Source organism: Vulpes lagopus, chromosome 16 (assembly GCF_018345385.1).
Source record: "Vulpes lagopus strain Blue_001 chromosome 16, ASM1834538v1, whole genome shotgun sequence".
Lineage (NCBI taxonomy): Eukaryota > Metazoa > Chordata > Mammalia > Carnivora > Canidae > Vulpes > Vulpes lagopus.
The window spans coordinates 56724393-56737554 of NC_054839.1; the positions used below are offsets into that span (position 1 = coordinate 56724393).

General features: G+C 46.0%; 1 protein-coding gene across 5 annotated transcripts in view; it reads right to left on the reverse strand.

Moving 5' to 3' along the window:
* Positions 1–13162, reverse strand: part of LCP1 (lymphocyte cytosolic protein 1) — an 83577-nt gene that overhangs the window by 52926 nt on the left and 17489 nt on the right. For 3 of the 5 annotated variants that reach the window (XM_041731301.1, XM_041731306.1, XM_041731302.1), the window contains 2 exons: positions 3565–3628; positions 1533–1643 (listed from right to left, as the gene is read on the reverse strand). The gene's annotated coding sequence lies outside the window, so the exon portion shown is untranslated. Of the gene's footprint in view, positions 1–1532; positions 1644–1804; positions 1824–3181; positions 3201–3564; positions 3629–13162 lie in introns of those variants that run through there. The other 2 variants (XM_041731303.1, XM_041731304.1) reach the window with 2 other exon arrangements.

Here is a 13162-nt window from a genome sequence, read left to right on the forward strand (position 1 = left end):
GGGGTAGCTAGAATGAAGAGAAATGGATATTTGATAACACATCACGTTGACACATTAACAATCTAAACTTGATTTAAATCAAGAGACTTTTTTTTCTGTTTTGAATTAACTTTTTCATAGCCCGTTGCATTTCCTCCCAAAGTAAAGGAAATACCGACTGATACACCTTCACAGTTTAACTTATTTTATTCTCACTGATTTTTACTGGAAATAAGAGCAGTTTTGAGTTGGTTCTTTTCTGGGATTCAAGTCCTCCTCCCCCAGTTCCACATTCTTGCTAGTTTAAAACCATTCAGGAAAGACGTGTGGGAAGCAGTATCGATGGCCACATTTTGCAACTTTCAGAAATTCACATTTACAGGCAACATGCACTAATTCCTTTCAAATGTACCTGTGCAGATGTTCTTTGAAAAACCTTTATTTAAGAGAAACCAGTTATGATCAATTTATGTAAATTCAAAATTCAGATATGGCGAACAAAACCACCATTGCTGACTTTTTTTTGGTTTCAAATTTGTCCCGAGGAAATAACTTTAGAACTTTAAAAGCCGCTACACTGAATAAGAAAAAAAAAGGGGGGGGGGTTTGATAAACATCCTGATAAATTAATCCATCTCCATCCAGCCCAAATGGCTTTTTATGTTTATCATCTGTCGGTGGGTCTTAGTGCTGTTGAGTAGTGATAATTAAATGAAGGTTGATGCTACAAGATCCAAAGTCTACGTTTCAACAGAGCTTCTGGAGCAAATATCCCATATCAACTCCATCAGAATTTCTCCTGTAGACAGAAGCCTTTCATCCAGGCTTGAACGGTCATCTGTTTGGTCCTAAGCCTAACCGCTAGTTCAGACAATTCTGCAAAAACCTATACAACTAAGTAACACAAATTGCTTTCATTTTTCCAGAATAAATGAAGAAGAGATCCCTCGGATTCTTTGTGGTTATTAAACACACCCGTTAAAAACCGTTGGTGCCAAAATCACCCCCAAAAAAAAAAAAAAAGAAAGAAAAAAAAAACCAGTGAACACACTCAGTACCATATGAATCAAGATGTTAATACATCCACTCCGGTACCGTAAAGACACTTTTTAGAAAAACCGAACCACAGAGCTAAAATTAAACTACTCCCACTAGGCCAACAAGCAGCACAGTCTACATGATCAATAATATGCACTTTCCTGAAAACATTTTAAGGCAGATAAAATCACAGTAAATCGCCTCCCTGAACTGAGGCAAGAGAAATAAATCAAAACACGGTTCGGTTTGAAAGGGAAAAGACAACAGCAACAAAAAAGAATCATTGTTCTGGGTGGAGGGTGATAACTGTGGGTGACCGGAGAGGAAGCCCCCAGAGAACTGAGGAGTCCCACTCTGGACAGCCACAGGGGGTAGCTGCAGCGTGGCTCACCCAGGGCTCGGGTGACAGGTGCTCGGACGCCCCGAAAGGCTCAACCCACAGAACCAGAGGCGCCCAACCATTAAAACACATCCTAAGCCCCAAGAAGTGACCAAAGGACACCAGGAAAACTCACCTTGTAGAAAAACTGGCCTCAGTGGTACTGGTGTGTGACCAGAAACCCCCTCCTCTCGGATCTGCAGAACAACTGTCAACGCCGGCCGTGCGGTCACAAGGCAGGAAGTGACTAGAATGACAAATCATCAGCCAGGAAAGAAATAGATTTTGTCTTTATAAGGACATTTTACCTAACTTTTTTTTTTTTCTTTTCTTTCTTTCTTTTGTGTCTCCTCCCCCACAGGAATCACCTGACAGCACAGGTCAAGCTGAAATTCAGAAGCTCCTTACCACTTCCTCTTTAGAAAGCATTTTTCTGTCTCCTTCCCTTCCTCCTCCAGTGTGTCGCCCGGGCTCCGGGCTCCTGGAACCTTCCTGATTTCAGATAGCAGGGCGAGGTCGGCCCGCCACCCTTCCCCGCGTGCCCCCCCGCCCCCAGCTGCACACGCAAGGCCCAGCCCCTGGCCACTGACGGCGAGGCCAAGCACGAGGAGGGGGGCTGGTGCACAGGCCAGGGGGACGCTGGCACACGCACCTGACACGGACTAACAGGGATTTCCTTGGGAAGGCCCCGCCCCGGCCCGAAACCCAACCCGACCTGTCCCCAGTGTCCCCGCACAATGGTCTCATTGGAGCCAACACCACGACGGGGTCTCCTGAAGGGGAAGGGCCTACACAAAGGAAAGCCACTATATTATTCACTCATTCTTTTATTTATAGAACGTCTATGTGCTAAGGATCTCTTTAACCCAATTAGAGATTTCAATTATTCAGGTGCTTCCTATACCGAGCCCAGGTGGAGCACGCGGGCAGCGGCTACAGGTAAATGGGCAGTAACCGCCCTCACGCAGGCTACATTGGGGTTTTGGAGTGCCCGTTTTATAAAATCAGAGAAGGGGGGACGCCTGGGGGGCTCAGCGGTTGAGCATCTGCCTTCAGCTCAGCGTGTGACCCTGGGGTCCTGGGATCGAGTCCTACATTGGGCCTCCTGCATGGAGCCTGCGTCTCCCTCTGCCTGTCTCTCTCTCTCTCTCTCTGGGTGTGTCTCTCAAGAACAAATAAAATAATAAAATAAAATAAAATAATAAAATAAAATAAAATAAAAAATCAGTGAAGGGAACAAACCCCAGCTCTGCACAAGCTCTGGTCTAGACCCTGGATGCTTGTCCTGACAACAAATTCCCATTTTTGAAAGGAAGTGCTCAAGGGCTCGTGGCCCCAAGGGGGCTGTGAAGATGGGTCAGTAATGTTAACTAGACTTTAAGCATAGTCTCCAGATTGTCCCCAAACCGTGTGCGGCTCCAGCCGCCAGCTATTAAGGAACCAGGGCCTATGGCTGCGCTTCGACCTGATGCTACGTTGACAACGCTGGATCATTCTATCTGCTTCTGTAGTGGCGAGGGCCCGGCACCCCACCAGTGGGGCGGGTGCCATGGCTGGGGAGCTGCCCTTATGCTTCTTGTGCTTCTTTGATTTCTGCCCTAGAAAGTGCCTGCCTCTGACCTCAAATGTTAAACCAAGATATTTCTGATGTATCCACGTCATTGGCCAGCGGGGGGGCAGGGGGCTCCTTGGGCAGAGCCACACAGAGGTCATGTTGGAGGAGAGGGTGGACGGAGTCACGGGCAAGAGGTGGTGGAGATCCGGTCCTTTCTAGAAGTGGCTCACCTCCAGAGGACTCTCAGGCGTCTTGTGACTCCCACGGAAGACGGAGAGGGTGAGTCAGACCCTGTTGTCTCCACTGCGTAGCCAGAGTAGTAGCTAGGCAGAGGGGTTTGCAGAGGCGCCTAAGTTCTTTCGGGATCCCCCAAAGAAACCCCACCCGGGCATCCCTGGGACAGGGGCGGTCACACCACAGAGGAGCCGAATGCAGGGGTTTGCACACTGGTGGGAACAGTCACCACCTGCCACCGGTGTCCCGACGGTGTGAGGATGAGAACCTGTGACACGGGAGCTCCCCGGTCGGGCTCCGCACCCCGGTTGGCCTGGCGACGGGCCCGCAGACCCAGCAGTAACACACCACGAAGGGGACAGGGGCTCCTTGCGTTTACCTGGGAGGAGGAGAGGACCAGCATCCTGGGTCTCCGGGCACCCGGCCGTCGGGGATCCGAGGACCTGCGAGGGAGAGCAAGACACGCTTGAGCACTGGCTCGACCAGCCTCCCGGGGCCTCTCTGTAGGCCCTACACGCCCTGCTCCAGGGCAGGCCAACGCGTGCGTGGACGGATGCCACCTGCCAGGAGGGGGTGACAGGGCCTGTGGGACACGGAGGCAGGGGCGGGCATGAGCAGAGCTGACGCGGGAGGATGGTGGAACTCGTGTAGGCAAAGGCGAGCCGTCAGGAGGGCGATTCTGGATGCTTCTAGAAGGTGAAAGCCACTGGATCGTGCCACTGTGCCGCCTGGGTGGAAGAGGCTTCTTCTGCGGGGGCCCCAGCGCAGCTCGGGCCCCTCCTCGGCCCCCCACGGGCACCTCGCCCACATCCTGGCCTACTCCCCGTGTCTGAAGCTCCTTAGCTGCCTCGGGGGGCCTCTCTGTAGGTACAACCCCTGCTCTGGGGGGGGGCTCTACCCAGATACCCGTGGTTGGGGCTGCTTGGGCATCTGGGGGCGGGCAGGACGCGGACTTTCGGCTCTACTAACATTCTGTTCTCCACAGACCGTGCACCTCTGATGGCTGGCACCCAGGGAGCACCTCCCCCACGCCCCCCACCCCCCACCAGCCTCCACTGCCTTCCCCAGCCTGTGCTTTGCCATCCCCCCCAAACCCAGGCTGCTCAGAAGGCCGCGTCCACACCAGCCGGCCCTCTCCTGACCCTGGAGGCTGCTGAGGAGAGCCACACACACAATTCAAGCTGCTTGGCCTTCACGCCACCTCTGATATCTTTATTCGATTTCATCAGTTCCTGAGAGCAGGGATGACCAGCCTGGGGGCTCCCGCCCTCCGAAGTTAGATGCCTACCTTTGTGTGCGGTGGTCTTTCTGGGTTCATGGTATTACATTAGGGAGCTCACAGACCCCCAGAGTTAGATGCTTGTTCCAAACTCTCTCCTCTTGCCTCAGTCTCCCTTTTCTCACCCCTTATTTACTGAGATGATCCAAGTCATCGGGCCTCCTCTGCCCTTACAAGATCCACCCTTTCCTCCTCGTTCCATCTTTTTTTTTTTTTTTTTGAAGATTTTATTTATGTATTCATGAGAGACACAGAGGGAGAGAGGCAGAGACACAAGGCAGAGGGAGAAGCAGGATCCATGAGGGGAGCCCGACGTGGGACTCAATCCCAGATCTTCAGGATCATGCCCTGGGCTGAAGGCAGGTGCTAAACCACTGAGCCACCAGGGCTGCCCCCCCCCCTTTTTTCTTCCTCGTTCCATCTTTAAAGGCAGAGGTGTTCTGTTTTCTCAAGGCCAATTGTTCCTTTTAATCCTAATCCTTTTATCTTCTATTTCCCGAAATACCTTGCTCCATCAATGACTGCATGTTTTTCTGGTATCTTTAATCTCTTATACTCCCTTCACTTCCCCTTCATGCACTGTGGGATCGGGACAAGGGAAAACACCTCCACTTTCGTCCATTGCCACCATATTTTTTTTTAAGGTTTTATTTATTTATTCCTGAGAGACACAGAGAGAGAGGCAGAAACACAGGCAGAGGGAGAAGCAGGCTCCATGCAGGGAGCCCGACGTGGGACTAGATCCTGGGATCCTGGGATCCTGGGGTCATGACCTGAACCAAAGGCAGATGCTCAACCACTGAGCCACCCAGGTGCCCCCATTGCCTACATTGCCCCCGTTTTTGATGGGTAGGGAATGAAACTCAATAAAATGGGCACAATCCCTGCCTTTCTAGAATGCCCTCTGTAGTCAAGGACACAGACAAGCGAAGAGGCAAGACATACTCAGAACCCTGAGGTGACAAGCAAAGTGCCAGTGGGAACACACAGCACTAACCCAGACTGCTGGTCCGGGAGGCACATAGAAAGAGCAGGCTGGCGTGGTCAAGAGCAAAGGCGGTGGGCTACTGGTCTGGTGTCAAACCCCAGCTCTACAGCTCTACTAGTCACGTGACTTTGGGCAAAGCACTTCATTGCGCTGGCCTCAGTTTCCTTATTTAGAAAATGGGAATAAGAATGGCATCTGATTTATACAATTGTTTTGAGGGTTAGCATAAGCTGATAGATGTGGAGAACACGGTACAGTGCCTGGCATATAATAGGTGACGTAGAAATGTAACTAGTCTTTTAATATTTATACCAGTGTCTGGACTAAACTCTGCACATACATGATTTCATTTATTCCTCACAATGGCCCTATGTATTATTTTTGTATTTCCTTCTTTTTTTTTTTTTTTTAATCGTTTCCAATTCTGCACTACCTCTTTGCTGTGGAATTCTACACGGCCGTCTCTGCTGTGAGACTTTTCGGGCCCTCCCACTAGAGTAGGTGAGGGTGAGTAGGGTAAACCTACCCAGGCTTATTTCATGTAACTTGCTTGGACGAGAGCCCTGGAGTGTCATCGGACCAGACACAAACAGAGGTCTTGACTATGCTTAGGTGATCTGACCCGGCCTCCTGTGTGTCTGACATTTGCCCTGAAGAAAACACACCCGTGCCCAAGGGGAATGAGGAGATGCTTGAGGCCAATCCAAACCCAACCCACAGTCCAGGCCAAATCTAGCTGACCCACATTCCGAAGCGGAGGCATCCGGCTGACCCGTAAACCTAGGTTTGTTCTTGTGAAAAAGGTGAGAATCCGGAGTGCTTTCCTATGCAGGGTTGTCACAGAAACATGGGACTGGTCCTGTCCCAACCATTTACAACGACTTACCAACCATTTCCCAACTATTTACAACTCTGCTGCTCCCGGCCATCTCCGCTCATCCTTACTCTGCTCTGTTTCTCTGCAGAGTTAACACCTCCTAGCATGCAATATTTTAACATTAAGTTTATCGTCTTCTCTAAAATGGTAAGCTCAACTTTGGGCAGATGTGTGCTGGTTTTCTTCCCAGCCATATGCTTGGCTCTTGGAGCAGTGCGGGTGCTCAGATAGGGAATGAGTGACATCTTTATTGTCCCTCTGCTTATTAACAAAAAAACAAAGGCGGCCGAGTGAACATATAAATTGTCGTTCAGTATAGTATCTAGCAGTTATAATGAGTGGACTAGATGGCCTAAGCAAGAACACATCTTACAAATATAAGCTTGGGGGATCCCTGGGTGGCGCAGCGGTTTGGCGCCTGCCTTTGGCCCAGGGCGCGATCCTGGAGACCCGGGATCGAATCCCACGTCAGGCTCCCGGTGCATGGAGCCTGCTTCTCCCTCTGCCTATGTCTCTGCCTCTCTCTCTCTCTCTCTCTCTCTCTCTGTATGACTACATAAATAAAAAAACAAAAACAAAAACAAATATAAGCTTGGGGGAGAGGCAAATGTTGCAGGGTAATACGAACATTTGCATGCACTTTAAACAACTATTATAGTGTGATTTATAGATGTGTGTGTGTGTGTGTGTGTGTGTGTTTATAACAAAAATATGTCTAAGGAATTATAAATGCCAATTGAAGAACATAGTTACGGCAAGTTAGTGGGGCAATGAGATCGAGGAGGGTGGACAGGAGAATTCAAATACGTCCATAGCAAAATGTTCAGGTTGGGCAAAAACAAAAAGTTAAAAAAAAAAAAAAAGTGTTGGATACGTGAGTGTCGGTTGTTTTATTCTCTTTTATCATGTTTTAGATATTCTTCATTTAAATTTTAAAGATTTTAATTTCATGATTAGTAATATTATTTAACATTAGTAATATATTTAACATGGCTTAAAATATAAAAGATGCACTAAGTTATATGGCAAAGATTTTGTCTTCCAACTCTGTCCCCTGGTAACTCAATCCCTCTTCAATGTTAAATAATGGCTTTGTTGAGATATGACCAATGATAAAATGCGCCTTTTAAAATTGAAATTGTGGGTTTTAGTATACTAACAGGGTTGGGCAACCATCATACTATACAATTCTAGAACATTTTCATCACCCCAGGAAGAAACCCTACATGGACCCATCAGCAGTTACTCCCCATTTATCCTCACTTCTCAAACCCCCAGCCACTTATTATTTTTTTGTCTCTAGATTTGCCTGTTTTGAACATTTCATATAAATAGAATCATATGATATGGTCTTTAGTGCCTATCTACTACTTAGCAGAATCTTGTCAGGGCTCATCTATGTTATAACATGTATCAGTACTTATTCCTTTCTATAGAAAAAGAATATTCCAGCCTATGGAAATACCAGATTTTCTTTATCCACTCATTAGTTGACAGACATTCGAGCGTTGTTTCCACTTTTTTGATATATAAGAATAATGTTGCCTTGAGCATCTGCATACAGGTGTTTGTGTAGACATGTGCTTTCTTTAATATTTTAATCAAAGCAATACTTGAACACCCTGGGGTCAGGAGCACTGACCTCTCACACTGTTGGAAGATCCATGTATAACTTTTGATTCACCCAAAAAGTAACGACTAATAGCCTACTTAATTAGTAAGCCTTCCTGATAACATAAACAGCTCATTATGTGGTGTATGTATCGTATACTGTATTCTCACAATAAAGTAAGCTAGAGAGAAGAGAATGTTATTAAGAAAATCCTAAGGCCGAGAAAACACGGTTACAGTACTGTACTCTATTTTTAAAAATCCCTATGTAAGTAGACCCATGCGGTTCAAACCCATGTTGCTCAAGGGCCAACCGTACATGGCTTTAGAAGTCAAATGTCACCTCAGGGCTTATGAGGAAACACCAGTCTCCTGCCATACATCTTCTTTACCACCATTTCCTATTCCCCCAAAACAATTATTTTCAACAGTTTGAGCTATTCCTTCTGCTACTCCAGATTTCTAAGATGCTATGCTTATGCTGTGTCTGGATTGTTCAGACTCTGATTGTGTGTGTGTGTGTGTGTGTCTTACTTGGGAGATGAAGATTTGCCCCCCACTCCCCCAGGGTGTACACACTAGCTCTCCCATCATCCTGTAAAACAGATTATAACACTTCTTTTGTGAAATCACCATTCTGTTTTCATAATGACTACATAAATATTCATAGCTGTGTTGCATGGAGCACAATGTTTATATTTCCCTTTCGTATCTTTTTCTTCATTTGCTAGGTTTCTATTTAAATATCACTAACTCCTACCAAACTCTCCAACAGAGCTAAGATACAATTTGAAAAATCCGGAGATGAATTTGTTTCTCTTTTGATCCTTCTTGGAGAGGTGCCTTCTAAGGTTCTTTCTGCCCAGCTGCCATCGAGAAGCTTCCCTCTGTCATCATACTGGGAATCCCCTTCTTCTAGCTCTGGGTCGGATCTCCTGTTTCTATACCACACACCTTCCATCTTCTTGACCTACTTCCTTATTTTAATAAGGACATCCTCCTCTAAGGACATTCCTGAGAAAGACTGCGTGGGACATAAATTTCTTGAGATGTTTTACATCTGAAAACATGTACAATCTAGCCTTTTTCTTGAAAGTCCACCCTGGAAATCATTCTGTCTCAAAATTCTGAAGGAATTGTACCAATGTCTGATACCATCCACACTTAAGGCCCCTTGTGTGCCTTTTTTTCCTTTCTGGAAATACTTAAGATTTTTTTTTTTTTTATGCTTGACATTTCTGAAGTTTTATGATATGCCTTAGACTGGGGATGTTTTCATCCACTGTGTACTTCAGACTCTGCGATTGCTTAATGCAGAAATTAAAATATTCCAGTTCTGGGAAGTTCCCTCTCTCCCTCATTTCCTTTCCTCTGCTTTCTGTGTTCTCTTCCCTTGAGATTAGATTTATTTGGACATTAGGCTACCTCAGCTCTTATTTTTATCTTTTGTCCTTCGATTTTCGATCTCTTGGCCTTTCTAGTCTACTGTCGGGGAAGTATTTCAAATTTTCTTCAAATTTCCATTGAACATTTTATTTCTTCTTCGCCTTCCTCTCCACCTCCTCCTCTACCTCCTCTTTCTTCTTTTTAATAGCCAAAGGTTCTTTTTCTTCTTTTTATTTGAATTTTTTTTTTCTGTATAGCAAGGTAAGGGGTAGGATGAGGTGAGGCCTGTCTTACTGCTCCTTGTATAAGCTTTCTCCCAGTCCTCCTGGTTTCCAGCTCCATCTTGCACAATGACCTTCAAAGGTATGTGATGCTTCATAGTTCTGTGCTTTGCTGAGTCCATGGAATGGTTTGAATTGCTTCTTGTTGGCGTCTCCCATTACAGGCTGAGGGTCCAGCTCTGTTGTGTGTGCTAAAGTGCTTTCCAGAATCCATCTGTTTGATGGCATCCAACATTCTGCCCACATCTCTTGTCGACTATTACCTCATTTGATATGGGCTCTCCCACTAGGCTGGGAAACCCATGAGGCCAAGGGCTGTGCCTGTTCTATTAGCTTTTAAACACTCTGACATTTCAAAAATGTTCGTTGAATAAAATGAAGAGGACTCAGCTGACTGGAAGGAGGAAATGGAAAGAAAAGGCAGAAATGTACTTTGACCACAAGGGAATGGCATGTGCTAAAGACCACAGGTGAGAGAAAGCAAGGTCCATCTAGATCCTGAGTGGTACCAAAGTACTCCTGCAAGAGCGCAAGAAGATAAGGAATCAGGGCTGGGAGGGAAGAAAGAGAAAAGCCTGGGGAATCCAGCAGAGACCAGATCATGGTAGGTCTAATTTTAAGCTGTGTTAGGGAGTTTGGTCTTCAACTCTGAAAGCAATGGGGAGTTATTTTAAAACCTGTACTAAGAAAAAACAAACAAACAAAACCTGTACTAGTTTCCTAGGGCAGCTATAACAGAGTACAAACCACAAGCTGGGTGGTTTATATAATGGATATTTATTGTCTCATGGTTCTAAAAGTCTGAAATCAAGATGCCAGTACAGTTGGTTCCTCCTGAGGGCTGTGAGGGACATCTGTCCCATGTCTCTCCTACTTTCGGGTAGTTTACTGGCAATCTTTTCTCATAAAGGCATCACCCAGATCTTTGTGGTATCAAATTTCCCCTTTTTATAAGGAGACAGTCATATTGGATTAGGACTCACCCTTCTGATCTCATCTTAGTATCATCATCCACAAATACCCAATATCTAAATAAGGTCACATTCACAAGCACCGGGATTTAGGACTTCCATATCTTTTTGGGAGGACACAATCCATCACAGTGTCCTAATAGAAAGGGACGTAATCAGACTGATATTTTAGGAAAACTCCTCACCTCCAATGAGAAGGAGCAGGGGTAGAAAGGATAAAGATCAGACCACTCCATAGGCCTTGGCCTTCAGCTCCCTGAAACAGTAGTGGGACAAAGAGAGGTGGGCAGATTCCAGGGATGCCTGGTAACCTGGTAAGCAGAAAGGACAAAAGGGAGCTGATTGAATTCAGAGGAAGAAAGAGATTGAATAGAGGAGAAAAAAACAGTCAAGGATGACCCCATTTCTTAACTCCCACACTGTCTTTACTGGGCTGCTCATCTCATCCCTGTTCTAAAATTGGGGAAACTGAGTGGGGAACAATTAGAGAGGAAGACAAACCATAAGAGACTCCTAACTCTGGGAAATAAACAAAGGGCTGCAGAAAGGGAGGAGGATGGGGGGATGGAGTGACTGAGTGACAGGCACTAAGGAGGGCGCGTGATGGGATGAGCACTGGGTGTTACACTGCGTGTTGGCAAATTGAATTTAAATTAAAAAGATAAAATAATAAAATAAAAATAAATTAATAAAACTGTGATCTAACGGACTTTACTTAGTGTTAATGTCCTAAATAGGCAATATTTGATGCTGTTAGCCCTCCTTTCCTTTTTCGAACTCTCTTCTCCACGAACAATTATTAATACATAACTGCAAAATAGCAATTCTATATTGAAATCCTGGTAGCTTTAAAACATCTAAAACTGAACTCATTCTTCCTCTGACAAATAAGCTGCTGGGCACCCCATCCTTCACTTCCTTAGGTCAGCCAGGAGTGCATCACTGACCCAGGAGAGTCCAGAGCCCTTTTTGACTCTGACTTTTTCCCTTCTTCTTACATGTGGCCAAGGTTGCATCTATTTTTCTCTGATAGTCTTTCCCAATTTTCTGCTTTCTGGGCCTCTACCACCTTATTTAAACCCTTACTACCATACCCCTGCACTTTTGGTCAGCTTCCTGATTCACTACTTCCTACCTCACTGCTCCTTTTTTTTTTTTTTTTTAAGAGAGAGAGTGCATGAGAATGGGAGAGAGAGGCAGAGGGAGAGAGGGAATCTTAAGCAGACTCTTTGCTGAGTGCAGAGCCCAGCGTGCAACTGCATCTCATGACCCTGAGATCATGACCTGAGCTGAAACCAAGAGTCTGATGCTTAACCGACTGAGCTATCCAAGCACCCTCTCAGTGCTCCTTAATACATCCTGCACATCCCCACCATACTCCTCTTCATCAAGCTACACATTCCTCCTCTCATTAATCTCCTGCTCATTAATCACCTGAGATTACTCATCACTTCTAGGATAACGTGCAAATGCTGCCTCAGTCCATTTTTCTAGCTTCGTACTAACAGCATACGCCCTCTGGTGCTCTTGAGCTGGTCTGTTAACCGTGGGACAAACCTGGCACATATCTCACATGTCTATCAGATATGAGCTCTCTCCCTGCCTGCTTGCCCACTCCCCATTTTATAAATTGGAACCATTCTCTGAGAACCAAGAACAAGACTGGCTACGTAATTTATGGGCCCTAGGGAAAAATGAAAACGTGGGGCTCCATGTTCAAAAATGATTAAGAACTTGGGATCCCTGGGTGGCGCAGCGGTTTGGCGCCTGCCTTTGGCCCAGGGCGTGATCCTGGAGACCCAGGATCGAATCCCACGTCGGGCTCCCGGTGCATGGAGCCTGCTTCTCCCTCTGCGTATGTCTCTGCCTCTCTCTCTCTCTCTCTCTGTGACTGTCATAAATAAAAGAAAAAAAGAAAAAAAAATTAAAAAAAAATGATTAAGAACTTTTAGATGCTGACAAGAGAACCAAGAGCCAAGTATGGAGCCCTTCAGAGCAAAAAGCCCTGTGTGGCATGGGTCACATGTCCACAAGGCAGGCCCTGCTCAGGAATCTTTCCTTGACCACCAGTTTATTTTTCATTCTTCTTCTGACACCTATAGTACGGTCTGTAAGTCATTCTTGACATTTACTGCATGCTACCTTTCTTTGTCCATTAATCTCTATGTCTACATGTCTGTATGTGTTTGTAGCATTTTTATTCATTCATCAGGCTCTTACTAGAACCATACTATGTGCCAGGCCCTTGGAAAACAAAACCAGAAGAGTCCTCTCATACACTCGAGGATTTCACAATCTGGATGGTTACTAAACATCCTAACAATTATAATGCCGTACAATAAACACTGTGTGAGAGATGCCCAGGGTACCAATGATGTGGAGGTGGGGCTGCAGGCAGGAAGGCCTCTTAGTAGATGTACAGCTGAGTGTCCAAAAATGTGTAGAGGCTGGCCAGGCAATGCAGAGAAAAGAGAGCAATGAAGGACATTACAGACAGACGGACTAGCATATGCAAACAGTGCAGGAATGTGATGCGCCTGCACCCAACTGAAATGTCAGCTTTTGGGGTATAGGAACTGCACCC